General features: G+C 32.2%; 1 long non-coding RNA gene across 3 annotated transcripts in view; it reads left to right on the top strand.

Annotated features, from left to right (window-relative positions):
- Positions 1-26,388, top strand: part of LOC106686540 (uncharacterized) — a 41,124-nt gene that overhangs the window by 13,984 nt on the left and 752 nt on the right. The window contains exon 4 of one of the 3 annotated variants that reach the window (XR_001344028.3): positions 20,306-20,555. The exons of the other annotated variants lie outside the window; for them this stretch is intronic. This is a non-coding gene — a long non-coding RNA (uncharacterized lncRNA). Of the gene's footprint in view, positions 1-20,305; positions 20,556-26,388 lie in introns of those variants that run through there. 3 annotated transcript variants of the gene reach the window in all.

Raw genomic sequence — 26,388 nt, 5'->3', positions numbered from 1 at the left:
TTATAGTAAGTTAAATTTCCTTTATTTTGAGTGTTGGCAGACATATGTGCGTCTTATAGATCTAGAGATATATTTTTTCAAAAATACAACATTTTATACGAACAACTAGAAATTAACATTATGTGAGTTTATTTTGTCAAATATCATAAAAACTACGAGTCCTACAAAGATAAACATTATTAACTATTTTGTAGTAAATTTAACTAGCTTTAATTTGAACGCTGGCAGACATCTGTACGTTAAATGGTTTCTGAAATGAAGTTTTTCAAAAATCAAACTTATTGTTCGAACAACTATAAATCAATTTATTTTAGCAAATATCATGAAAACTGCTATTCCCACGGAGGTAAAGGTCATAAACTTCTCTATAGTCCATTAAACTAGCTTTAATTTGAGTGCTAATAGACATCTGTACGTCGCATAGTTCCTGAGATATAGATTTCTCAAAATAAATTAACTAACTAGTTATCTTTCAGTAGATTTTTAAGAAATTTTGCTTTTTAGAAAGCTATATCTCGAGAACTATTGAATGTCAATAGCTCTTTTAGGGCTAATATTGCAGCAAATTTACTCTTCTTTAAATAATGTGCGAATGAAAAGTTAATGTTTTTTTAAGGTTTGAAACAACCGCCATGTTTTATTCCCCCTACCTATACTTGGCAGACTCATCAATTTTGACTAGTAATTATACATAGTTTTGATTAAAGTATTCAAAAATTGGGGTGAAATAACTGTCTTTTTTTCTTTCCGGCTCTTGTACTATACCTTTGTAAAAAATTTCAAAGATTTTCGTTTACGACGTACTACTTGAACGAATATTCAGTTGGTACTCATTTCATTCAAAATTTAATAATCTTGAACTAACTATATCTCTTTTCGCTAGATTTGTATAACTTGCTTTGTCCAAGACAGTAAACCTACGTAACTTAGCAACATGTTTCAAGTCTACTCTTTTGTTAACCAGGTTACCTCAAACTGAGATAACTGTTAAACCCCGCAATTCCTATCACTAATGTTAGAAATTTTGGGTCCAATTAAATTTAAAATTGATTCAACAGCCAATTTTAACAGTCAAAACCGCTGAATAAATTCTTTATCCTACCACATTAAAATGATTTGATCGATGATGGAATACTTTTTTCCCTCTTTATTAACAGAGCAATTAGTTCTTTGAAGCCTTTGTCGTCTGTCAAATCGTTTATTTCGATCAAATCCATTTTATCTAATTCAGAAAGAAACGGAATAATACAATACACCTTTCCTAGATAGCAGATCCAACTAGAAATATGGAAGATTACTTGTATGATTACCTACTTAAACGTAGGTTTGCTCTAAATATCAGTTTAACCGGCTATCAATGGCCGGTAAAGTTTACCACCATATTTAAAGGTTAACATTTGTGATTCTACGGATAATTATTGATTTTTTTTCTATCCTCCTCAAAATCTTTATTTACAAACAAATACAATATATCCGTAGACAATTAATCTTGTTTTGCCGCATGGCATTATAAGAAAGGTTTATAGGATTTGCATCCCATTGAGGGTAGGTTTACAATGGTAGTGTTACGACATTGTTAGGAACCTTTACTAGCCCAATGATGAAATGAATTATTTAGTCGAATTTTGTTATTGCTGTATTTGAAATAAAAGACAAAAAACTGTAAGACAAAATATTGAACCATATAAACTAGAAAAAATAAATAAAATGAACTAATAAAAATACAAATTAAAATTATTTTCAAAAATTTAAAAACAAAAAAAATATTGTTTATTGTTGGTGCGAATTTATGAATAAAATAGTCTATGTCACCCTGGGTGATGGGGCCACTGTTGGAGAAATGTCCTCTTGGAGAAGAGCCGTCCGCCGAGGCTTGAAGCGAGTATAGTTGGCCAGGCAGTTAGCAACTACTGACCAGGTAGAGAGATAAGGACCACTGACTCGGCGTATGTTTACAATTCTGGTATTATTAATACCTCTGTAGCAAATATTAACTAATACCAAGGGTTGCGATAGATAAATTTATTTATATTTATAAAATGGAAATAATTGTTAAACATATGTTGGGGACAACAGGTAGCATGATAGCTGGGCGACTTACAAGGAATGGGGAGGGACCATTCGGGCTGGTGTAATTAATTAAGTCTCATAATTATTGATTTTATGTTTTGTTATTTTAAACTGTAATGCTGCAACCGGCACTTAGGAAGTTATAGGTGAAAAAAAAAGTAATTTGTTACTTCATTTCATTAATTAGCTAATTATTAAGTGTTTTAGGACTAATGCAGAACCAAACTTTTAAAATTATTAGCAGAAGTAACTTTTATGCATTGGGCTACTGTGCTATAACATGTACCGTCCTCCTGTACCGGCCCTTGTACAGTCATTTGCTTAAAAACAAATAGTAAAAACCTTTTCGGAATAAATGGTAATGGAAATAATAAATTATCATTCAATTTCTGCTGACGTTTCGACCTACGTTGTAGATTTTCTATAGGTCTACAATAAAAAGATACAAACGTAGAATTAATGTAAGGGTAAATCAGTGATATAAATAATACAACATAAAAATGTAAAATTTGTGGTATATAAACAATAAAAAAAAATAATGAGGATAAAAATTAATAAAAAAGTTACTAAACCAATAAAGTGAACAGGTACATCAAAGTAGATATAACCGAAAAGTTCTCGTAATTTAATTAAATGAGGAAACATAATAACGGTTATAAAATGCTGAGTGTAATATGTTAATTATTATTACAGAAAACATAAAAATGTAATACAAAAGTAAGAATGTGGGATGAGTAAAAGGTAGAAATGAGAATAAGTTTATAAAACAGGGCAAAATTTTTTCTTTTAATTTTATTTTATTTTAATTTACGAATTTCTACATATTTGTTACTAAACGATGCACTGAGTATAGTATTTATGCTGTGCGAAAAACTGATAACGGGAGTGCACCTTTTTGTATAGCGTTTCCTATCTCCTCTCATGTAATACTGTTATCATATTACACTAATTCTCGCCCACACCCAATATTTCCTGAGCGTGGTAACATACCATACAAATTTTGCCATCTCTTTATAAAACATGCAATAAATTTTTATTTGTTTTCACAATTATCCGTTATTTATCAAGTTTTGGTTTTTATTCTTCAACTTTATTGTCTCCAACATCGCCCATTTATCAAACGGGTAATGAAAGTTGAGTGAGCCTGCTACAGATTTCAACCCATACTCAAAATCTTTGTATTACAGGTATTTAGTTATATGCTAATAGTAAATGAGAGATCTCACTGCCAGAACATTTTCTCTTCAGTAGCTTCACTATCAGTGCCTCATATGCGGTGTAAGCAATGAGGACATGCTAGGTTGTTTCCGGTACGTCGAACCTGGTCCATGAGGGTCAATGCTCTTGGCATGTTCTAACAGATATATAGTGATAATAAACAGCGAAATGTTTGCTTTCAAGGAAATGCGATCAAAACCCATTTTGGTAGAAGCAGAGAGGGGGGAGAGGGTCAAAGGTTGCGAAAATGATTTTTGTTTCGTTGTATGTATTGAAAGGGGCATACAAATATTATAGGAAAAACAGAGCTCATATGTACATGAATATGAACTCATACTCATAAGTACATTGAAGTAAATTTAAAGAAAGAAGCAGTAAACAATAAATATGGATAAATAAAAGTGACCAGAAAATTTAAGTATTTGGGGGAAATAATTTGTTACAACGGTTATGAGAAAAAGAGCATCTGAGAGAAAATCACAAAATTAATATTTTTTTTTAAAATAATTTGTTTATTGTTATTTACAACTGTATAAAAATATATACAACAAGTAAATTTGCTGTAGGTGACATTGTGGCATGATACAAACATGTGGGGGATCTACCCATTGATTGAACTCCAATAACATTTCTAGAGAAGATCTTCAATAACATCTTCTTTTCAGACGCCTAGGAGGATTATTAGGTAGGAACAAGTGGATTTGGGTGGTTGGGAAGTTTATCATGGAAGGAATGGTATCTGGTTCTGGCCAAATCGGCAACATATGAAACATTGAGGTCCTGATAGATGACTTGATTTGTGACAAAGTAAGGAGCATAAAGGATTTTGGACTGTAGGGATTGGATTCGGGAGGAATTTGATGGTTTAGTGGAGTCCCAAAGTTCAACTCCGTATGTCCAAATAGGCCTTATAATAGTCATATTCATCAGTCTTTTGTAATGGATTGGCAATTTAGACCGTTTGTCTAGTAAATGTTGCCAGTATGTGAAAAAAAATAAGTTATAAGTATAATCATAGTAAGGAGTAATTTTGCAGATTTTCAAGATATGGTTACCCAGGAGATCGAGAAGAAACTTCCTATCAATATACCACAAGTTAATAGCGGCTGTTTCAAAATGTTTTAAAAAAAAGTTTTATTTGGAGCTCTATATCTTTAAAACTACCAACAACGCGAGAAAACCTAAGAGGACGTCATTTAAATTAGAGTAAATTTGCTAAAATATGAGATATATCTTTTTGAAAAGTAACTTTTCATAAATAATGTATTGAAAAGTCAGTAGTTGGTGGATTTATTTTGAGAAATCTATATCTCAAAAACCATAAAGTAAATATGTCTATTATCAATTGAATTAAAGCTACTTTAATGTACTATTAAGTAATTTCTTACATTTTCTTCGTTAAGACATTATACGTTCATATTTCGTTAATGTTTTAGCAAATTTACTCTACTTTAAATGGTCTTCTGGTGTTGTTAGTAATTTTAAAGATATATTTGTAAGATTGTTTTTTCCATCATAACTTTAATGAAAAAAATACATAAAAAAGTAAATTTCCTGTGGGTCCTCAGTCAGTCATGCAGTTATAACGGGGAACGAACTGGCTGACACAGCTGCCAAAGAAGCATGCACCCTATTTCTAGTTCCTGATTGTAACTTGGCACTGTATGATTACCATATATCGGTTCTGACCCAATGCAAGGAAGCATGGCACTGATTTTGGTCCAAGGTACCCGAAACAAATAAAATGAAGATAATACATGGTGATACTCAACCTCTACCGCCAGTCATCGAAAATCGCCGTGAACAATGCATCATAACCCGACTCAGGATCGGACACACAAGCACCTTCTTGAAAGAAATCCTTCACCGATATGTTATAGTTGTAAATGTACCCTGACGAGGGAGCATATCCTGGAACACTGTTCGCGGCTGGAATCATCAAGAACGTCTTTTGGCCTCCGGGGACAACTTCAAGCCTTACTACAAGAAAATTGGAATAATTTGTTTAAGTTCCTTGAGGAGAACAACCTGTACCAAGAAATGTAACCACGAAATCCAGAATACGGTGTCTCTGACCCTGTAGTTGTATACGGTACCTAAAAATAAATAAAGATATAGATCTCCGAATAAAAAATTAATTTTTCTAACGTTTTAAAGCAGTTGGCATTTTTTAATCCCCTACCTATACTTGGCAGACTCATTGATTTTGACTAGTATTAATACATGGTTTTCATTAAACTGTTCGAATATTATGGTGAAATAATTGCTTTTTTTCTCTTCTTTGGCTCTACATGAACATGTATAACATATTTTTATATACATTGAATATATAAAACTGTGTCATGTTTTATTAATGTATAACTATAAATTAAAAAATTTAACTCACAAAGTTTTTTATTAATATCTTACAATAAAAAATTAATCCCACTACAAAAACAAACGACCAAAACAATGTTGTTTAAATAATTAAAATATATTTTTTTTAAAATTTACGTTGGTGCTTTAAATAACGTTACAAATTAAATGTGGGAACACAGAACGATGGTGTTTTTTTTTTTGTTTTTTTTTATCGGTCTTTAGTAAAGTTAACTGTTTTGTTTTTTAAAAATTAATTTAAACAAAGTACCTTAGTCTTTTGTTGTCTGATATCAGTCCTGTTAATTTCCCAAGAATTTTTTTTGTATTGAAAACATGACGAAGCTGGTTTCTCTTCCTCGTGTGCTCTTGCACTCATGAGACACATGGACACTTAACCATTGAACTCAAACACTTGTTTTATGAACCGTTTTATTTTCTAATTAGAAAAAAAAACATTTGCACAGGCTCAATGTTCAAATTGAATCTTTTGTGTCATGATAGACTAAACCTCCAGAAAATGTATTAAAAATAATTTGATACATATATCGTTGAATAACCTTAACAAAAATGATTTTTTATCTGAATATACAATTATGAAGTCAATCTTCATATATTTTAGTCTGTTAAGAGATCTTATGCTTAAGTTGAGCCTGTTAAGCTTAGTGTGTTCGATGTGTACATTAGAGTTAGTGTGTTCGATTTAATGAAATTGTCGATAATATGATATAAGATAGAGCAAATCATGGGGTCTCGTAGGTAATGGAACAGTGGCTTATCTGGTGACGTCTTCGCCGCCGCAGTGACGTCTTCTACCCGCTTCCTGGTGCAGCGGTTGGCTAAATGGTGAAAACCATAAAATCGCTTCGTCCTATATTCGCGAAACAGGTAGCTTCTCCCTCAGAGGCAAGCATGTCCTGGACTCTGGCGTGATGGTAGGGGCAGGCCAGGTCCTAGCTTGCATGGTGCATAGTTAGGGGCGGCATTGCTGTCGCGGCGTCTTCCGCTGCAAAGGGGGGGATCAGAAAATAAGACCCCCGACCCCGACTTTATACAAATTCCGAAAAAGAACCGAAAATATCCGATACTTAAATCCAACACCTTCATTAATGACCTATGCAGCCCCATAGTGAGAATATTTTTTTCGTGAATTCGTTTCTCGGGGCCACCTCGAAATAATATTCATCCAGATAGGAATCAAACCCACAATGCTCTGAAACAAGTACTATGAACCCTCACCTTAACGTGCTCCGTTCTCACGTCCTACAAAAATAAAAATTATTTCAACGATTCAATTTAAACTCAAAATCTCTTTTGTGTGGGTATAATATCTACTACGGTTCCTTGGTCTACGGAGGGCTATCTGCAGGTCTGGAGTTGAGGCTGAAGAGACTCATGAATACCTTCGTAAGATTTATATTTAGGTTTACCAGGCGCACTCATGTCTCTCGTTGGTATACCAAGTTGAAGTGGCTCTATCCAATCTCCTTGGTGTTTTCCTATTCCAAGTTTTAAAAATTAAAAAACCGACCTGTATTCATGATCTCCTCACTCAACGATCACCTTTTCATTCATTAATAAACACCAGATCCCAACCAATCAATTTATATATGCCTTCTCTTCGAACCACCTCATTTAGCAAATCCTTCGTCATATGTGCAACCTCTCTCTTTCTCTTCTCTTGCTATCTCCACTCGCTAATCCTCATACATCCTTTCCTTTAAACAAGACCTACTCCATCACCTCTACATATCCAAATCTTCGCATCATTATGAGCAATGTATTATTGATTACTTTTACAAATTATTATTAATTTAACCCAAGAGGTTTTATGTTATTTCAAAATGTATACCGAAACTTTTTATTGTCTGCTAGGCAAATAACCTTAATTTGTGAACAATGTATTCATTGCTAGGGGACATGGGTTCGAGGATAAAATTATTTTTTCAATCCATCTCAATCCTTTTTTATCGGTTGGCTCTACAGATCTTGTAGATCTTTGGCTGCTTATCTTGGGCTACCCTTTTCGAGCTTTCTGCATGCAGTTGTTTCGCATCTTTGTTGATTCTGCATATCCATCTGGTTTTGGTCTCTTAGCTACACACTAGCATTCATTGTTGTGTAGAGGCTTTTTGATGGATTGCTTCGAGCCACATGTCCTGCCCATCCTAACTTCCTTGATTTATATCGAGAGATATTGATTGACCAGTCTCTGCAACCAGTTCTTCTCTTCCACGTATTAAGGCTCTGATCCTAGATTGCTCCTGTAATTTTACGGAGGGCTTTCCGTTGAAATCTAACGATTCTGCTTTCTTGGGTATATCAGAGCTGACTTTATGACGCCATTGTACACCCTTAGTTGCAGATTTGTAGAGATTTCAGTATTCTTGACAGAGGGACGGCTCTGTTCACGCTGGTCTATCTCAGTCTAATCATTTATTGATGGTATTGTGGAGCCAAGTATTTTAAAAAGTCTACTTTCGAAAACGATTTATCGTCCACACAGACCATGACGTTAGGGTGGATTTTTCGGCTTACAGTCATATATTTTATTTTATATTCATTTACTTGCAAGCCGATTTCCTCCGCTTCTCTTGATGGAGTCGTTGCGAGTGTGGGTATAATATATGAAGTACAAATATTGCGTATGTTTATAACTTTTATGTTCTATATTTTATAATCCGAAGATGGATTACGTTGCGGAAGTAACCTTTATCCATCTGAGGCCAACTACTTGTCTTTAAAGTTAGTGTGTCCTTTGGATGAAGTCTTTCCACTCAACAAAATTTTTGTTTATGTATTTACTTCATTCAATAGTACAATCATATTACATATTTACATCATTTTTAAATCTCTATATTGAATCTCATTTGCTTATTTTATTCATTTATGCAGATGCAGGTATAATCGATAAGTTAAAAAAAAAAGAAATGAATAAATTTACATAAAAGTTAACAAATGAAAATATCCATCTATTCCTTTAGTTCAATAGATTTTTCCTTGGTAAAAAAATAGTCGAAAAAACCATGCTACTCATGCTAACATAATAATCATTAAGATAAAAAAAAGTTGTTCGCTCTGGAATATTTAACATTTCCGTTATTCATGGGTTTCAATTTTGGAACCCTAATAATTTTAGGTTTTTGTGAAATAGTTTATTTAAAAAAAGTTCCAATAGCCTTTAAATTATACAAATAATTCTTTTAAGACAAAGATTGATTAGCAATAATTTCATATCTTCGTCAGGGCTAAAATTAGAAACCAAGCAGGTAGAGATAATGGAGTGGCATGTAAACAGAGTTGGGCATTAGCTAGCTAATATTTAGTTAACTAAGGTACAAACTAACAGCTAAATCGATTTTATTTTATTTTCATTTTCAGGACTTCCAAAAACATATACCTATAGGGACCCGAATATGTTAGTATTCCTAAAATTTAAAATAAATCGATACGCAAGCGGGTATCGATAAAATCGATTTTTTTTTCATTCTCTGCACCTCAGAAATTAATCAATCGACCAGAGAAAACATAAACATCGTTATATGTCAGAAATAAGAAAAGTTAAAATGAAGTCTGTACTTGGACTTTTTTTTATTATAATATTGTTCTTTAGTTGAAACAAAAGATAAAACTAACTAATTATTAGTTTAAAATATAAATGGCGTTCAGTAGCCCAGAGAAATTACTTAACGCGGCTTGACAAACCAAGGTGTGATTCCGTGCGGAGCGGTCCCTCCCCATTCTCTGTACCCCCAGGGTAGCAACTCCTGGGGGTACAGAGAATATTGTGACCCTCGCCTTCGACCCAGCTCTTTCCTCTATAATGCCTTGTGCTTAGAGAAGGACCCAGTTGCGTATATTGTTTACATTGTACAGTATTGTAAACTAATATTAGGAGATGGGAACAAAAAAAAAAAAAGAAGATGGGATTAATTTTTTTAGGAGGTAGTAGGAGGTAATCACTCCGTTTGGAGTCTCTTTCCCCTACACCCTCTGTCCTTTCAGCAGGACCTACAGCAATTACCTCTAGGACTCATTACCCACTCGACTGTAGGTGCATACTTATAGAGGAAGTATCCCTTCCTGTAAGTACCAAAAGGTAATACCTTTAGGACTTGCCTTCTCCTTCACGACTAAGCGAATTCCTTACGGAACTGAGTTAATACCCTGCGAGGATTTACGGTGAATACAGAGTACTTCCAAGTATTTATATATTTGTAGATCTGTTTGGTAATATATATTTTTTCTTTTTTATCAGTTAATTACTCATTACTATGTTCGTTGATATATTTTTTATATTCATTTTTAACTTCCTTACTATTTTAATTTATCTTTGTTTATTTGCATTGATGTTTTCTAATAACACCACTTTCATATCTGTTTTATTTACATGTCATTTGTATACTCTTACATTAGTTCTTCCTACTTTGTATTTTCTTAGCTCTAATGAAAGCCTGCAACGTTGAAAACTTATCTTGGCAGCAGCCTTGAGCATCTAATGATACAAAATTGGTTGAATAATCAGTCATTTGGAAATGATAGTTTCATCAAAAATTCCTTTAATTTGTTCAATTGATACATTATTCAAAAACTCATAATTATAATTCATAATATGAATCCGGTCTGAGGGAACGACTTTTATTTCTGTGGCGGCCCCACGAAATGAAAACTTGAGCCCCCCACCATGGTTAGAATAGAGTGATACCTTGTAGATAATCCCCTCCCCCCTCCGTATGTCAGAAATGAGTAGGAAGGGGTTTATTTAAAAATAACTAAAAGTGAAGTAAATGTAGTGGAGGTATGGTGCAATACCCGTGTTTAATATGGGATATTCCCCGGAGTAAAAGTTGGGGGATATTACCCAAATTAATTATTATGTGCTGGAATGGCTGGTTTGGATAATGAACTACTTGTAATTTGCTGGTAATGATGGAGTGGACTGTATTTATAATAAATTGATATCATATGCTTTTAAATGAAATACCTCTATTTTCTCTTTATAAGTTTTCTGAAACAGTGTACTGGACGGTTTGAATAAAATTGTTACAATATGGTTAGTTGGTTAGTGATAGCTTTGGTTTCATTACATTAATTGATTAAAGTATTACATTTTACTTGTTTGATGTTCTTGAAGCTTGAAGGTTAGTTCTGGTGTGAATATGAAGATGAAATAAGGGGTTCCTTTTGGTTCTTTCTCCTCATCCTCCTGCCGCCGCCACCTCTCTCGCCTGAGTGTAAGGTTTTACTCCCTCATGATTTATGAGAAGAGACCTTCTTGAAGAGTAGTCAGGATGGCTTCTCTATTGATTCTTACCCCTATTTTATTGAGGATCAAGATGGCTGCCCAGGTCTCCTACCACTTATCTTTGCCACTAGATGACATAATGAATTTCAGTTCAGAAGTGAGGGGGCACCTTTCTTAAACAACCGGAAAAGAGGGGGAGGTAACGGAAAAGGAATAAACTTAAATAGTTTAATGAGGAAAATAATTGTGAAAAGAGTTTCTCGTCACAACAATGTTACCGACTGGTAAATAATGATTCAAACTATCGATTGTTGGTCATATATCGATTCCTAAGATATTAGGATCCCGTAGCAAGGATATGGATATGGCTCATTACTAATACGTGCAATCAGGATCTCCTTTCCATATTTTCGTTATAATAGACCGTCATTTTTTCCAGCAAATGGTCATTATGGATTAATCAAGATTCTACTACGTCATTACATTGCTATGGAACAGTAATCAACTTCTCTATTAAAATAATTTGTAACGCTTGAGGAGATTATGACGCCTGAGCAAAATCATCTCCGTGCGTTAGCAAGGTTTAATTGTTTTGATTACTTTTTTTTTCGCACTTGGCATTTCTGCCACACGTAATAGTAGAAGCTGGAAAAAATTTCATTTATTTCACCCCAATGTTTAATTACTTTAATTAAAACTACATATGATTGCTAATCAAAATTGAAGAGTCTGCAAATTATAGTAAGGGGGAATAGTTATTTCAAAAAGTTTTAAAAAAATTTGGAGCACTATATTTTTGAAATTACCAAGAACACAAATACCTAATAAAATAGCATTTAAAGTAGAGAAAATTTACTAAAATATGAGACTTAGTAAAGCTGTTTAGTTTCCATTCAATAGTTTTTTATAGAGCAACATTTCTTGAAAAATATACTGAAACTCAGTAGTGATTTTATTTTAGGAACTACGAGGCGTACAGATGTCATTTTTTTTTCAGATATTACAATCTACCACACCGTTGTGGGCAATAGGTAATAGTGATAAATGATCACATTCGTACTAAAATAAAATAAAATAAGAATGAAAAAAAAAGTACATAAAAATAAATAAAATCTCTTTTAAAATATATACAAACAGAAAGATAAAGAAAATGAACATAATCAAACTATGTGCATGAAAAAATAAATTAATAAAACTAAATTAATCTCTAGTCACATTTACACTCCTATATACAATACAGATGTCTATTAGCATTCAAATTAAAGCTAGTTAAATATACTATAAACTAGTTTATCTTTGTAGGAGTAGTAGTTTTTATGATATTTGCTAAAATTAATTAACAAGATGCTGATTTCCAGTTTTCGGACAAAACTTTTTATATATGAAAAACTATATCTGAGGTACCATTGAACGTACAGTTTTCTGCAAGTAATCAAATTAAAAATAGTTTAATTTACTATAAAGTAGTTAATAACATTTCTCTTTGAAGGGGTAGTAGTTTTTATGGTATTTGCATTTAAATATTTGCATTTTATCCGAACAACTATAAATCAATTTAAACCAGCAAATATCAGGAAAACTACTACTCCTACGAAGATAAACGTGATAAATTACTTACTGTACTTATGTGCTGATAGACATCTGCGTATCTCATGATTTCTCAGATAGTATAGTTTTCCATAGCATAATTTCCTACAAAACATTAACTACTGATTGCTCAGTAAGTAATTCAGGAAATGTTGGTTTAAAAAAAACTATGTCTGGGAAACACGTAAACAGGGCTCATATTTTAGTAAATTTATTCAACTTTAAATGAACTTCTATTATGTTTTCTAGTGATAGTTGCTGTTTTAAAGAAATGGGGCTCCGAATGAAAAATTTTTTTTTAACGCTTTGAAACAGCCGCCATTTTTTATTTCCCTTCACTATACATAGCAGACTTATTAATTTTAATTAGTAATGGATAGTTTTCTTTAAAGTAATAAAAAATTGAGGCGAAATAACTTTTTTTCTACTCGTGGGCTCTAATACATAATAGTGCAAGAGCCGGGAAGAAAAAAAGGCAGTTATCTCACCCCAATTTTAGATTACTTCAATAAAAACTATGTATAATTCTAGTCAAAATTGATGAGTCTGCCAAGTATAGGTAGGAGGATTAAAAAATGGCGGCTTTTTCAAAACCTTAAAAAAACATTGATTTTTCATTCGGAGATCTATATCTTAAAAACTACCAACAACACTAGAAAATCTAAGAGAACATTATTTAAAGAAGGGCAATTTTCTGAAATATTAGCCCTAAAAGAGCTATTTACGTCCAATAGTTCTCGAGATATAGCTTTTTAAAAAGAAAAATTTCTTAAAAATCTACTGAAGGATTAGTAGTTAGTTAATTTATTTTGAGAAATCTATATCTCAGAAACTATGTGACGTACAGATGTCTATTAGCACTCACATTAAAGGTAGTTTAATGGACTATAAAGAAGTTAATGACCTTGACCTTTGTAGGAATAGTAGTTTTCATGATATTTGCTAAAATAAATTAATTTATAGTTGTTCGGACAATATATATTATTTATGAAAAACTTTATTTGAGAAACCGTTGGACGTACTGATGTCTGCCAGCGCTCAAATTAAAGCTAGTTAAATGTACTACAAAATAGTTAATTATGTTTATCTTTGTAGGATTAGTAGTTTTTATGATATTTGACAAAATAAATTTAGGTCTACGAATGTCATTATTTTTGTTACTAACTTTACTTTTCTCTTTTATTAAGAATTATTATTTTTATCTATTTATTTTATCTTAATTTTTTTTTTTATTTATAACATTGTTTATAATTAGGTCTTTTGTACTAGGTGTCTTTTGTACCTTACTACACTCCCTTCATAATCAATTGTTAAAGAGAAAATGTAACTGTTATATCTACCATATAAGGCCCACCAGGCCGATCTGGTATTAAATAAATAAATATTTAAAAAATACCCTACAATGAGAACAGTTTTTAAAACAAGAAATTTCTTAAACTAATTCTTAAAAAAAAGTACATGGTAATAATTTTAGATTAATAACTATTACAATTAAAACATTACTCACAATTGTCTGTTGCAGTATGATATACATTAATGTGACACAACTAACACAAGATTTGTGCCAAAACTGAATATGGGTGAAATGACGAAAGTTTGGTTTTGGTTTTTCCAACAAGTAACCGTTCTTTCTACCAAGTAGTCAGTCTGTTTTTGTTTGTCTTACTATTTTTTTAGGTTGAAGGAACATGACATTAGTTTTTAATGTCAAAAAATGGATTGGTTAGCAATTATTACAAACATAATGCAATTGGTTAGGTAACTTAAATCGTTACCTTAAAATTGGTATTGATATTTTTTTTTATATTAGATTGTATATATCAAGTATTTAAAATATGTGATATATTTAATTGACCTATCTTTCGTTCCCAAATTTCTACTGCTAACCATATATTTTATATTATCCGTATTTATTTCAAGATATAGTTCCTTACTGGAGTTTATTAACGCGGTTGTATTTAGTTCTATAGTTTCCTTGTCCTTACCCAATAATACTGTCATTAGCGTATCCAAGCACCAGTATTTTACTAGCCAAAGTTAAACTCTTTTCGGTATTCATCTCAATCTTCCTTAATTCCTCATATATTTAATTATTATTATAATATTAATTTTTATATTTTTGTATTGATAGACTTTTATTATTTTATAGATAGGTTTTCTTGCGTTGTTCCTACTTTTTCAGATATAGAGTTCCGAATGAAAAATTAGTGTTTTTTATCGTTTTGAAACAGCCGCCATTTTTTATTCCCCCTACCTATACTTGACAGACTCATCAATTTTGACTATTAATTATACATAGTTTTCATTAAAGTAATCAAAAATTGGGGTGAGATAACTGCCTTTATTCTCCTCTTGGGCTCTTGTACTATAAAGGTTATAGATGTGTCATTGAGCTTGTCAAAAATCTCTTTGTTTTGCCAAGTTGTATTTCCGATGTTTCCAATAACATTTAAGGATTTTAAGAAGAGTTATAGCCTATAACTTAATACTATATTTAATTACCATACTTTTAGATCGTCGTTACATTAAGACATTTTGATCATATTGGATTTATATCTGTTTTACATAGCGCTGCCTTGAATTTCAGAAAAAACAAAAGTCAATCTTACATATGATAAACGTTTGGAGGGTTAAGATGTTATCAAGAATGTAGTTTCCTGTTTCATCCAAAAATAACAAAACCTAACTTTGACATAACATAACATAACTATCGTCATAAATTCATCTTCTCTCTAAGAATACAGATCTGCCTAACTTCACCCAATTAGCAGAGAGGTTACTTCCTCTCGATTATTGAAAATAGTTTACTCAAAATAAGTCGACTTTTATATTTTTTTTAAGTTTCTGAATCGAATGAGACTACTCTTATTACAGTATGTTGAAGTAACATGACATTAGTTTTTAATGTCAAAAAATGGATTGGTTAGCAATTATTACAAACATAATGCAATTGGTTAGGTAACTTAAATCATTATCTTAAAATTGGTATTGATATTTTTTTTTTATATTAGATTGTATATATCATGTATTTAAAATATGACATATTTAATTGACCTAACTTTCATTCTCAAGTTAGTTATATGAGGTTGTCTGTACAACTCTCTGTTCAGTTTCACATTTGTATTTTTTTAAAATATACATATGTATATTATCTGAAATAATTTATTGTTTTGCATATATAATTTAAATATACTAAGAAGATAATGTACTTGTTTGTGTTTTGAGAGAGGAAACTCCTTTGGGAACATATTTTTCCTTGTACTGGATAGACAACCTTTTTTTTTTTTACTTAGAATGGAAAGCTTGTTTTGGTAGATAGTTGTTGCAATGAGAACTGGTAGGAATAAGTTTATACCATAGATCTAGGCTGTGACATTTTAATTTACGCAATCAAAAGTATATCAGATAACTTTTTTTAATCTTTATGCCTAAGTAAATATACACTTAAAGGCACACTTAATTTAAATAATCGACGTTCCCGGCGTACTGCACCTTCTCAAGAGCATTAATATATTTAATCGACCTTCTCAATTATTTCCGAAAATATATGGTTGTCCTTTATAATATATTAGGCCCTTTACAATATCTTGTTGGCAAATGTTAATTAGTTTTCAAAGAGAGAGGAAACAAAATGCTGATAATTCTCGATTTTGGTTATATTGGATGTTTGATCAATCTTTATCCTGGAAACCACACATTGCGCAAAATTCCTGTCGAACCATAGCTACCTTAAAGCAATTAAATAGAATCCGTTATCTCCTTCCACATAAAACCTATCAAATCTTAGTTTCCTCTCTAGTTTTCTCCCACGTTGACTATGGCTGGACTTTGGATACGAAAGGAATTCGAAGGTTTAGTGGAGCCCCAGAGCTCAACTCCATATATCCAGATTGGCCTTATTGCAGTCATGTAGATCAGTCTTTTGTAATGAATTGGAAGTTTATATCGTTTGTCTGATAAGTACTGTAATAGTCAGAATTTCTCGTCTTCTTTCTTGTCTTTTCAGTTTTGTGTGTGGATTCTAGGTTAGTAGATTGTATAGTTGTAAACCAAGGTATCGGACCTGTTGGATAGCAGTAGGAGCAACATTATTAAAGGATAGTGTATGGTAGTCGGTAGGTTTACGACGAAGGGTAAAGGTAATTTGATGGGATTCGTTTTAATCCACTAATTTCGACACCATTCTTCAAGGATTGAGATATGGGATTAGAGTTCGGGTTGTAATTAAAGGGTCATTATTGATTGCAAACAAACATGTGTCAATCAATTAGTTTTTAATGTATTTTTTTTCTCTGTATATACAGACATTATTCCATTGACACCCCTCCAAACCCAATGCAACTAAAACTCAATTTTAACGCAATCCTCCCATCTACGTTTCGGCCTACCCCTCGGCCGTTTACCCGTCGGTTCAGCGTTTATTACCATTTTAAGGATCCGCACGTTACTAAGCCCTACAACCTTACAAACCCATCTTATAAGCCGCAATGCTATAACTTGAATTATATTTATCGGGTGAAGCTCTCTTAATTCAGGGTTGTGAAGTCTTCTAAATTCTTCCGTTCTCTTTCGGTCCGAATATAATACTTTATTTTTGAAAACCTTATGGCGCCGTTCATCCCTCAATGTTACAGGCCACGTCTCGCATCCATAAAGAACAGTGGTAAGGATAATTGTTCTGTAAATTCGAATTTTTCATTTTTTGGATAGAAGGCGCTAGCAAAGCAGTTTCGTAATTGAAAAATAACAAGAATTTTATTTCCTCATCAATTTCGTTTTTTCTAATTACTATAGAAGCTAAATAATTAAACCTATCTACCTGTTCAAACGTATTTCCTTCTATATCTATATCAACAAAATTGCCCGCGTTTCTACTGCTAACCATATATTTTATTTTATTCGTATTTATTTCAAGATATAGTTCCTTACTGGAGTTTATTAACGCGGTTGTATTTAGTTCTATAGTTTCCTTGTCCTTACCCAATAATACCGAGTTATTAGCGTACTCAAGCACCAGTATTTTACCAGCCAAAGTTAAACTCTTTTCGGTATTCATCTCAATCTTCCATAATTTCTCGTATATAATAATTTTTTCGAAATTTTTATATTTTTCTATCGATAGTCTTTTATTATTTTTCTCCTACGTAACGAACGGTAAGTTGCTTCCCGGTCCGTGCTATGACAGTGTTGGTTGCATAAGAGGAGGTAAGAGGCTGTGCATTGTCGGGGCTAATAGAAGGTGCTTTCCCTCACTGCCCGCTATGACTTTCGTTTCACTCTCTACCTCCGCAGCCTCGTAACGTGAAAGTCATCAATGGCAACAACCTTCGTATGCTTTATCCTTTAAGGACTAAATATTACAAGCGTGTCGTCCTTAGCCTCACCAAGTCATCAGTGGATAATGGCCAAGCCTTCGAGGAAATAGTTGCCTACTTGCTCTTTTTACCGGAACATTCATCATTTGCTGATAGGAAATATCAAGCCCAAGGCTAGAAGAGTAATTTTTTTTTTTTTTAGATTTTTCCTCATTCAAAACGCCCATTCATTTTATTTATAGCTGTTGTTCTTAAAGAAAAAATTTACATTAATTAAGAAAGACAAGATTAATCTTTATTGTTTGATCTGTGGCTAAGGATTTAAAACATTTTGCATTAATTTGTTTCCTTTTCAAGGAAACGTATTCCTTACAACTTCTTATCTTTTTATTTTATCTTCCGATAAAAGTTTCGGACATATCCAGTCCAATATACAAATTATTAAATTTAAAAAAATTAGATCTTATCCACCTTTACATTCCCTTTTAAATTTATGTTTTTCACAATTATACATTCCGATTTCAGGACGATATTAATTAATCATATCTAAGATCATGAATGTAGTGAAATTATAGTGAGAGATCTGACAAAATTAAAACACAAATAATGTATTGATATAAAACCGTAAACGTGTAAAGCTTATACAAAACCGAATTAGGTCGAAATTATAACTTTTATTACATTAGGGACCGGGAAATCGAACTTTTTTTGTTTTTATGACCCCCTTCATGGTCAATTCTGATATACAGGGGGAGAGGATTATCTAGAGGTAACCAACCTATTCTAACCATGATGGGGGCTCAGGTTTTATGGGACCACCACAGAAACAAAAGTCGACCCCACAAGCCGGACTGGAACAGGCACCGCTGCAGTAACGAGGCACTTGCTCAACTCTAGACGTCGACCACAAATATCAACATATCTTAATGCATGTTCGTATGTTAACATGAATCAGGACTCAACGCAGTTTCCCTTCTGTGAATGTCACTTTGTATCCTTTTGTTTTGGTTATTTTCGTGGTTCATATATTATCTTTCACTTATGTATAAGTAAGCAAAAGGTGTCATAAAAAATAAAGTTTTCGGCAGAAAAATAAGTATATACCCTTTTGCAATAAAGTTATCGTGTAATTATAAAAATTATAGTAAATGGGCCCCGGAGTGAATAGTGAGTTTAAAAAACTAACATTTAAAAAAAAATTATTTATTGACATTTGCAACTGTATTTTCATACAAATACATCTAGTAAATTTGATGTTGGATTATAATGGTATGATACAGGCATGTAGAGAGACTATGTTTTGATATCACTCTAATTTATACATTAAAAGGTCTCGAGGCAATTTTCTTTTCATGCACCTCGGAGGATTGTCAGGAATAAAAGAGGAAGTAAGGTTAAGAACTAGTGGGTTTGGTTGGTTAGAGAGTTTATAATGGAAGGATTAATGCTGATTCGGGCTAGATCGGTTACATATTGGCGCATTAAGGTTTTTATGGATGATTTTATTTGTGACAAAGTAAGGAGCATTGAGGATTTTAGATTATAAGGATTTGGTACAAGAGGAAATAAAAGGTTTAGTGGAGCCCTCAAGCTCATGTCCTTGAATCCAAACAAGCCTTATTATAGTTGTTTGTCCAGATGTAGTCAAAGGTAGCATTATTAAAGTATAATCTAGAGTAGTCGGTAGGTTTACGACAAAGGGGTAATTTGATAGGATTCGTTTTAATTCTCTAATTTTGACACCATTCTTCATGGGTTGTGATATGGGATTGGAGAGTTAATTAAAGGGTTATTATTAACTGCAAACACGTGGTGAGGATAGTGTTATGATTGATTTGGATGCCAGCTGTTTAGACGATGGGACCGAGGATACCTTGAGGAACACTAAAACGGAGAGAAGAGTGATGAACAGGAACCATTGTGGTTTACTTTGAATAAGCTATCAGAGGGAAAGGAACGGATAATGAGAAAGTATGTAGTATGTATCACAATACATTCCGCGCTCTAAAGAAGACGAGACAACGTCAACAACACGATGACATTGCTGGATAGTGGAGTGAGATGTTCGGAATCCAGACTGCTGATTATGAAAAGAAGAACCTAACATTAATTTATTTCTGACTCATCGAGTGTCAAGTATCCATATTTGACTAAAAAAGAGAAATTACTTCTAAAGACATCATTTTGTCATTTTAATTTTTAAAAAAAAGGACTTCAATATTATTTAATTAGATCCAGTATTTAAAAAGCTAAGGTTTTATCTAGGAATTACATAATTCTTTTTATCAATTTTAGATTGATATAATTTCTCTCTCTAGTGTTTCCTAATAAAACATTTCAGAAACTATGTTTTTCTGGTACAAACATTTAAGTGATATTTAGAAATATTCTAATGATATTGCACACAACATTATAATTTTAGTTTTTTTTTATACATTTAAATCAGGATTATCGTTTAATTACCATAAAAGTTGTACTTTAATTGAACTTAGTTGATTCCATTTTTTTTTTCCAGACGTGTTTGTATAATTTGACAGAACTGACCTCTTTGGATTTTATTTACGTAATGGGACGGTGCCGAACCGCGGTATACTCTCACTCTCATAGATTATGGTTCAGTGACCAGTAAGTAGCTCAGCCTCATTCGATGATGTGGGATCAAAGCCGTTCGTTTTGAATACATTAATTTCCAGAACCAGATCTACAAAAAAAATAGATGGATACAATATTTATTTATTAATGAACAATACATAAATGAAATTGTATTTATGACAATTTAGTTATAGTATTATTTAATCATATTATTTGTTTGGAAGAACATGGTTGACTGTAGGAAGATAATCCAGGTGACGGTCAAGGAAGGTACAAAATATTTAAAAAAAAAAACTATTCAATGTTTCGTCCCACTTTGCAGGGCTTCGTCAAGTCTAAATGAAAACAAGATACAATTATAATAAGTGACCACAAGTTAGAATGTATATACAAATAAAGTAGGAAAATATGAAAAAAATATTTTTATAAGAAAATTAAAAGGAAAAGCTAAGAAAATATAAATATAAGTGACTATTTAGCTAATTACTAATGTTATTTTTTTAAATATCATTGTTCTTATTGTTTTCTTTCTACTTGTTAATTCACCTTACCTTTATCACATTTTCTTCATCTATCTGTTTATGAATAATTAATTTCCTATCCACCTATATTTATACTTCCTTAACTTGAGCTTTTTATATATTTTTTTTACTTCCTTGTATATCTATTCTGATGCTTTGTCACTTCTTACAATGTTTTTATCTTTTTTCCATTTAGCCCTGACTAAGCCCTGCATAGTGAGGCGAAACGTTGCTTAATAGTAAATAGTTTTCAACTATTTTGTACCTTTATTGATCGCCACTCGGACAATCTTCCTACAATTATATATTTTATTTATTCTAGGACCTTAAGAATTAATATACGGACAATAAAAAATGGGCTTCTGTGTCTCAGAGAAAAGAAAAAAAGATACAATAAGGTAATTTAAGCTAGGATAAATTTTATGTAAAAATAAAGTGATAAGAAATTACATATAAATAAAAGGAAGGAAGATATAAAATAGTATCAGTATAAAATAAACTTGAATAAACAATGATATGAATAAAAATAAGTAACAATGGCAAGAGTAAAAATTTTATTATAAATACGTAAAATAAAAAAGAAGAAAGTAGAGATTAAACAAACCTCTTGAAAGAATAATTATAAATGAAAAAAACTAATAATGATATTAAAATGAAGAAGAACAAGTCAGGACAACCTACCTGTTCAAAGCGAACGGTTGAACAGAAGGCAACAATGAAGCGGAAGCGTGGAGGAGGTAGCCACCGTTTAACGGCTATATTTCTATTTCAAATACGTCGTGTATACATACAGGAAGTAGTCATAAAGATATGACAAAAAATGAAAAATAATAAGAGAAAGATACAGAAATATGATAATAATAATAACTAAAATAATTTTTAATTTAGGAATAACTAAGTAAAATTTGAATGACACATGTCGTTACTAATAATACGAGATTATACTGAAGAAAATATAGTAGGGTAGTTAATACAATATACGATATAATAACAATGATTGTAAAAGAAGTAACTAATAATAAGTAAAAGTAAATAAAGAGTAGTATTAACAAAGAGTATTATTTATAAACTTAAATTACCTTATTGTATCTTATTGTTGTAATATCCTCAGTTTTCTTTTTTTTTTTGTATCTTCTTAAGCCTGATGAAGCTCTGCCAAGTGGGGCGAAACGTCGGAAACAAATAGTTGTAAACTATTTTTGTTTCTCTTTTGACCGCAACCCTGACCATCTTCTTATATATCAATTTTTACGGTCAACTATATATACATATATACAATAATAATAAAAATAATAATAATTTTGTTTATAACTAATTTTAGAAAAGGTTGCAAAACTAGGTTTACAACTTTGAAGTCTTATGGATAACTGTCAATGAGCACAAACCAAGAATGTTTCTCAATATTTAAGTTTGTGAGAAAATATCAAAAATTTTCTAGGCTTCTACTAAAAATGTTTAATCACCATTGGAGAGTGCATAAAATTTCCTTTGAAACCCACTGGTCAAACTTTGATTTGTTCGTATTATAGTCAAGGTCCTTAGCTAGGTAACGAGATGTGTACCCGCGGGTTTAAAGAGATGGCAAAATTAAACACGAAACCATTTTCAATTTCAAATTGAGATTTGGCTTTTTTTTTTTAATTATAACAGTGTTTTTATATTTATATATACAATTGGGAATTTTTTTAGCAATTCTAAATCATTGATCAGACCTCCTGGTATTGGAAAGTACAGATTTTTTTTAACTCGGCAAGCGTGCAGAAGGGCATTTCTACGACCCTGAGTATAACGTGTACTTGTAATTACATGAAAATAAAAATTGCTAAAACTTATGTTGCATTAGTTATTCCTTATTATGTTTTGATCCATTTTATCCTTATTTTATTATTTCTTATGCAACCAATAGGAGGTTTTAGTGATGAAAGCACCTTAATTATGGATTGATTGGTGGTCCTGCAAGAATCTGGAACTCTCTTATAATCTTCTCCACTCTCTCCTACCACGTGAAAGCCTCCGCCATCTTCGTTTTCCAAATTTCCACAAAATCGTGCCACCTCAAGCGTAGCCTTCCTCTACCACGTCTTCCGTCAGATCGGTATCCAAGGAAGCGTTTGGGACCTGATTCCATGGACAAACGTGCTATATAACTCAGCCATTCTCTTACAATTGAAACTAAATCTGGTTTCGCATACATCTGGCGCAACTTTTCGTTAGTGCGGATTCTGCTTTGCCCATTTTCACACACTGGAATCTAGAACCTGTAGCAATCAGCGAGCGCGAAGTGCAGCTGTAACCCGCCAGGGGCCAGCACTACAAGCGTCACAGAAGCTAAGCAATTGTATGTTATTATTATAAAAATACGATATCTTGTACAAATGTATATATGTTAATATGTAATGTGTAAGAATGTTAATTATAAATAAAAAGAGACTGAGCAAAAAGAGTCTACGGAACTATCTCAAGTAGAGTTAAAAGAGTAAATCCTTAGTGATAACCGATCACATGAGCCCTTTAATTGCCACCGGGATTGATCCGTGAAATCCAGCCTTTTTTCCAAGTCTAGTCATAGCACTGGTGGTGTACACTCTACTTGAGATAGAGAAGATCATTGCCAATCTATTCTCACAAGAGTTGTTTTTTAGTATGCTCACCTTAGACGTTGGCCTATCTCCTCTCCCTTTCTACAGCAATCTTAGTCCGTCCGCTTCATCTTGGCAACTAAGATTGTAACCTAATCCTTAACGGTTACACTGGTCCGTCCGCTTTATCTCGGTAACCAGTGTAATTTCCCGGCTCTAGTCCGTCCGCTTCATCTCGGCAACTAGAGCTGTACCTAGCCTTATCAGCTTACTGGTCCGTCCGCTTCATCTCGGCAACTAGAACTGTTACTCTGCCTCAGACTTTCTCACCTAAACCTCCTCTACCTGAGTCAGTGTCCAGGAATATCCCTGGCACGGCCTTCCTTTCTAACGTATTATTGAATACGCCTTGTCGTGGGCCTTCTGTAAAGTAGATATCAGGCTGGAGAACCGCCTAAGACCAGACAAACCCATACAAAACGCGCCTCTCACTCACCAAAATCTTGCTTTCTGAAACCTTAGGTTTAACACAGGCCCTGTGCTATAAGTCTTATGGTTTTCTTATACACAAAAATCTTGACCCTGAGACAGAGTTCTTAAATTATAATTATGAATAAGTGTGTAAAATATGTTGTATATAGAGCCTGCAATTAATTGGAGCCGCATTGTATTATTTGCGGCAAGGACTTAAGTTTTACGCCTTTGATCAACTTAATAAGAATGAGACCATGTTATTTTTGTTTCCCTCCTCGGCCAGGCTGTTTCCAATTATCATTTTACTTGGTAGAATGTACAAAATAAATATTCTTCGGGTGCGTTTTTGGCAATTTGTGTAGACTTTGTTTTTGGTGCCATCTTAACAAAAAATTGTATCTCAGGTCTTTGATCCTCTTGATGTGTGTTCATTCCAGTGGTGCACAGTGCTGTGTAATTTTCTTTCCTTCGGCATGACTGATTTCAACCTTTGTTACCGTGGGGTTATAAAAACATTTAAGCGTATTTCTTCAAGCAGTGGTTCTTCACAATGAGGGTGTAATCTCTTAAGTTATATCAACTGAAACTTTTTATTTCAGAATATTAAACTCTATCTCAGGGCTCTGTTTCATAATGAAAGCTAATAGTATTAGTTCATAGTACAAGTCAAGAAACTAGTATGGTAATAATACTAATACTTATTTTTTTCATGATATGGATGACTATTAGTGACATTACAGGAGTTAAAAAATACTAAAGTACAAGTTACTATTGTACAGGTCTGTGTAATTGAATTAAGATAAATCTACAAGACTAATAGTATTAGTTTGTACTTTATTATGAAACAGGGCCCTGGGCCCTAAGTAAGTGGGTATCACATTGATTTACGTCATTGCTTTTTGACATACCTGACGTATCTCATCTTTATAGAGTTGCATAAGACATTGCTTTGTCATACTACTTTATAAAGAAATTTCCTTTCCATATTGTTGTGATAAATTTTAACAAAGAAGGTTGGCTGTAATAAAAGTTTTAATCATAATTTAATGTGAACAATTGACTAATTAGGTAATTAGACATAATCTAAGAATTACTTATTGACAAAATTATATAATTCCCTAATGTTTTAATGTCTAATAGGGTAATTTGTAGACTGATATAAATAATCTGGGCAGAACAGTCTGCATAAAGTTGTTTTTTAAATGATTTAGTTCTAAAATTGTATTAAGGTATGATAATTTATTAATAATATTGTTATTTATTTGGTATTGTTAAAAATCATATGTGTAATAAAAGCTGGCTGTGAAAGATTGTCCTTGAGCATGGCCGAATTGGCCGAAACATCGGACTTATAAAAGAATAAAAAATGTTTTGGGACTAAAATGGGTAACATTTTATTTATTTAGACCATATTAACCAATGTCAAGAAAGTGTAAAGATCATAAATAAAGAAATTTCCTTTTTTTTCCAATCTCCTAATTTAGTTTATTAAACAAATATACATATATACCTACTTGGCCTCCTTCCTTTGTTAGGGAAGAAATTTCCTTGAACGACTTGAAACATTTGTGGAGTAATGATTTGGTCCCCTTTTTTAACCCTTCTTCTCTGAACAAAGACTCACCATCTCTTAGGTGAAGTACAGCATCGTATTTATCTATCTTTTCTTTGTGGAGATTTTTTGAAATCAAAATGGATAATATTAATTAATCGATTTTTAATATATCTTAGTACCCTCTAGCTTTAGTGATCTCTTCAGGATAAAACAAAAAATTAAAATTTATTTTTATTGCTGGCATAGTATTATTATTATTTTTTCAAATAATGTGGATTAATAAACTATCCAATAGAAATAATACTTTTTGAATTCTTAAATTCAAATTTATGTGTATATTTCCTCATGACCTTTAAATTTCCATCACTGTTTCTCATCTTTATCAAATACTGCAAATTATATAATGGATTGAATTACATAAGATAATTTCAATATATATGAGACTAGAAAGAAATAATGAGTTGGCAACTTTTTGTTAGACATGGCAGCTTAGCTACTGCATGTCTTCAAATAAGGAACTAAAATCTTCTGAAAATATAAAAAACTTTGTTGAGAAAAGATTAATTATTACTTCAATTACATAGTTATTACGATTTAACTAAAAAAAAAATAAATTGGCATTCTTACCCCTATTGTTGTTAACGACCAGCGAATCGAAAATTAAATCATTTTTTCCTTATTTTGGTTAAAATAAACTGTATTAATGAAATTTGGGATCCGTTTTTGTGGATATAGAAAACAAAAACAATATTTGTTTATCTTAGTAAATAAGATGAAAAATTAAAATAACAAAGCTGTAAATTTTACTGATACTTGCGATGGATTTCATAGATTAATTTTCACATCCAAACAGTGGTACTCTTATCACATATATATA

Source organism: Halyomorpha halys, unplaced genomic scaffold (genome assembly GCF_000696795.3).
Source record: "Halyomorpha halys isolate HHAL.00 unplaced genomic scaffold, Hhal_1.1 Scaffold835.1, whole genome shotgun sequence".
In the NCBI taxonomy this organism is placed as follows: Eukaryota; Metazoa; Arthropoda; class Insecta; order Hemiptera; family Pentatomidae; genus Halyomorpha; species Halyomorpha halys.
Note: the sequence above shows the minus strand (reverse complement) of the source record. Positions and strands in the feature narration are given on the sequence as shown.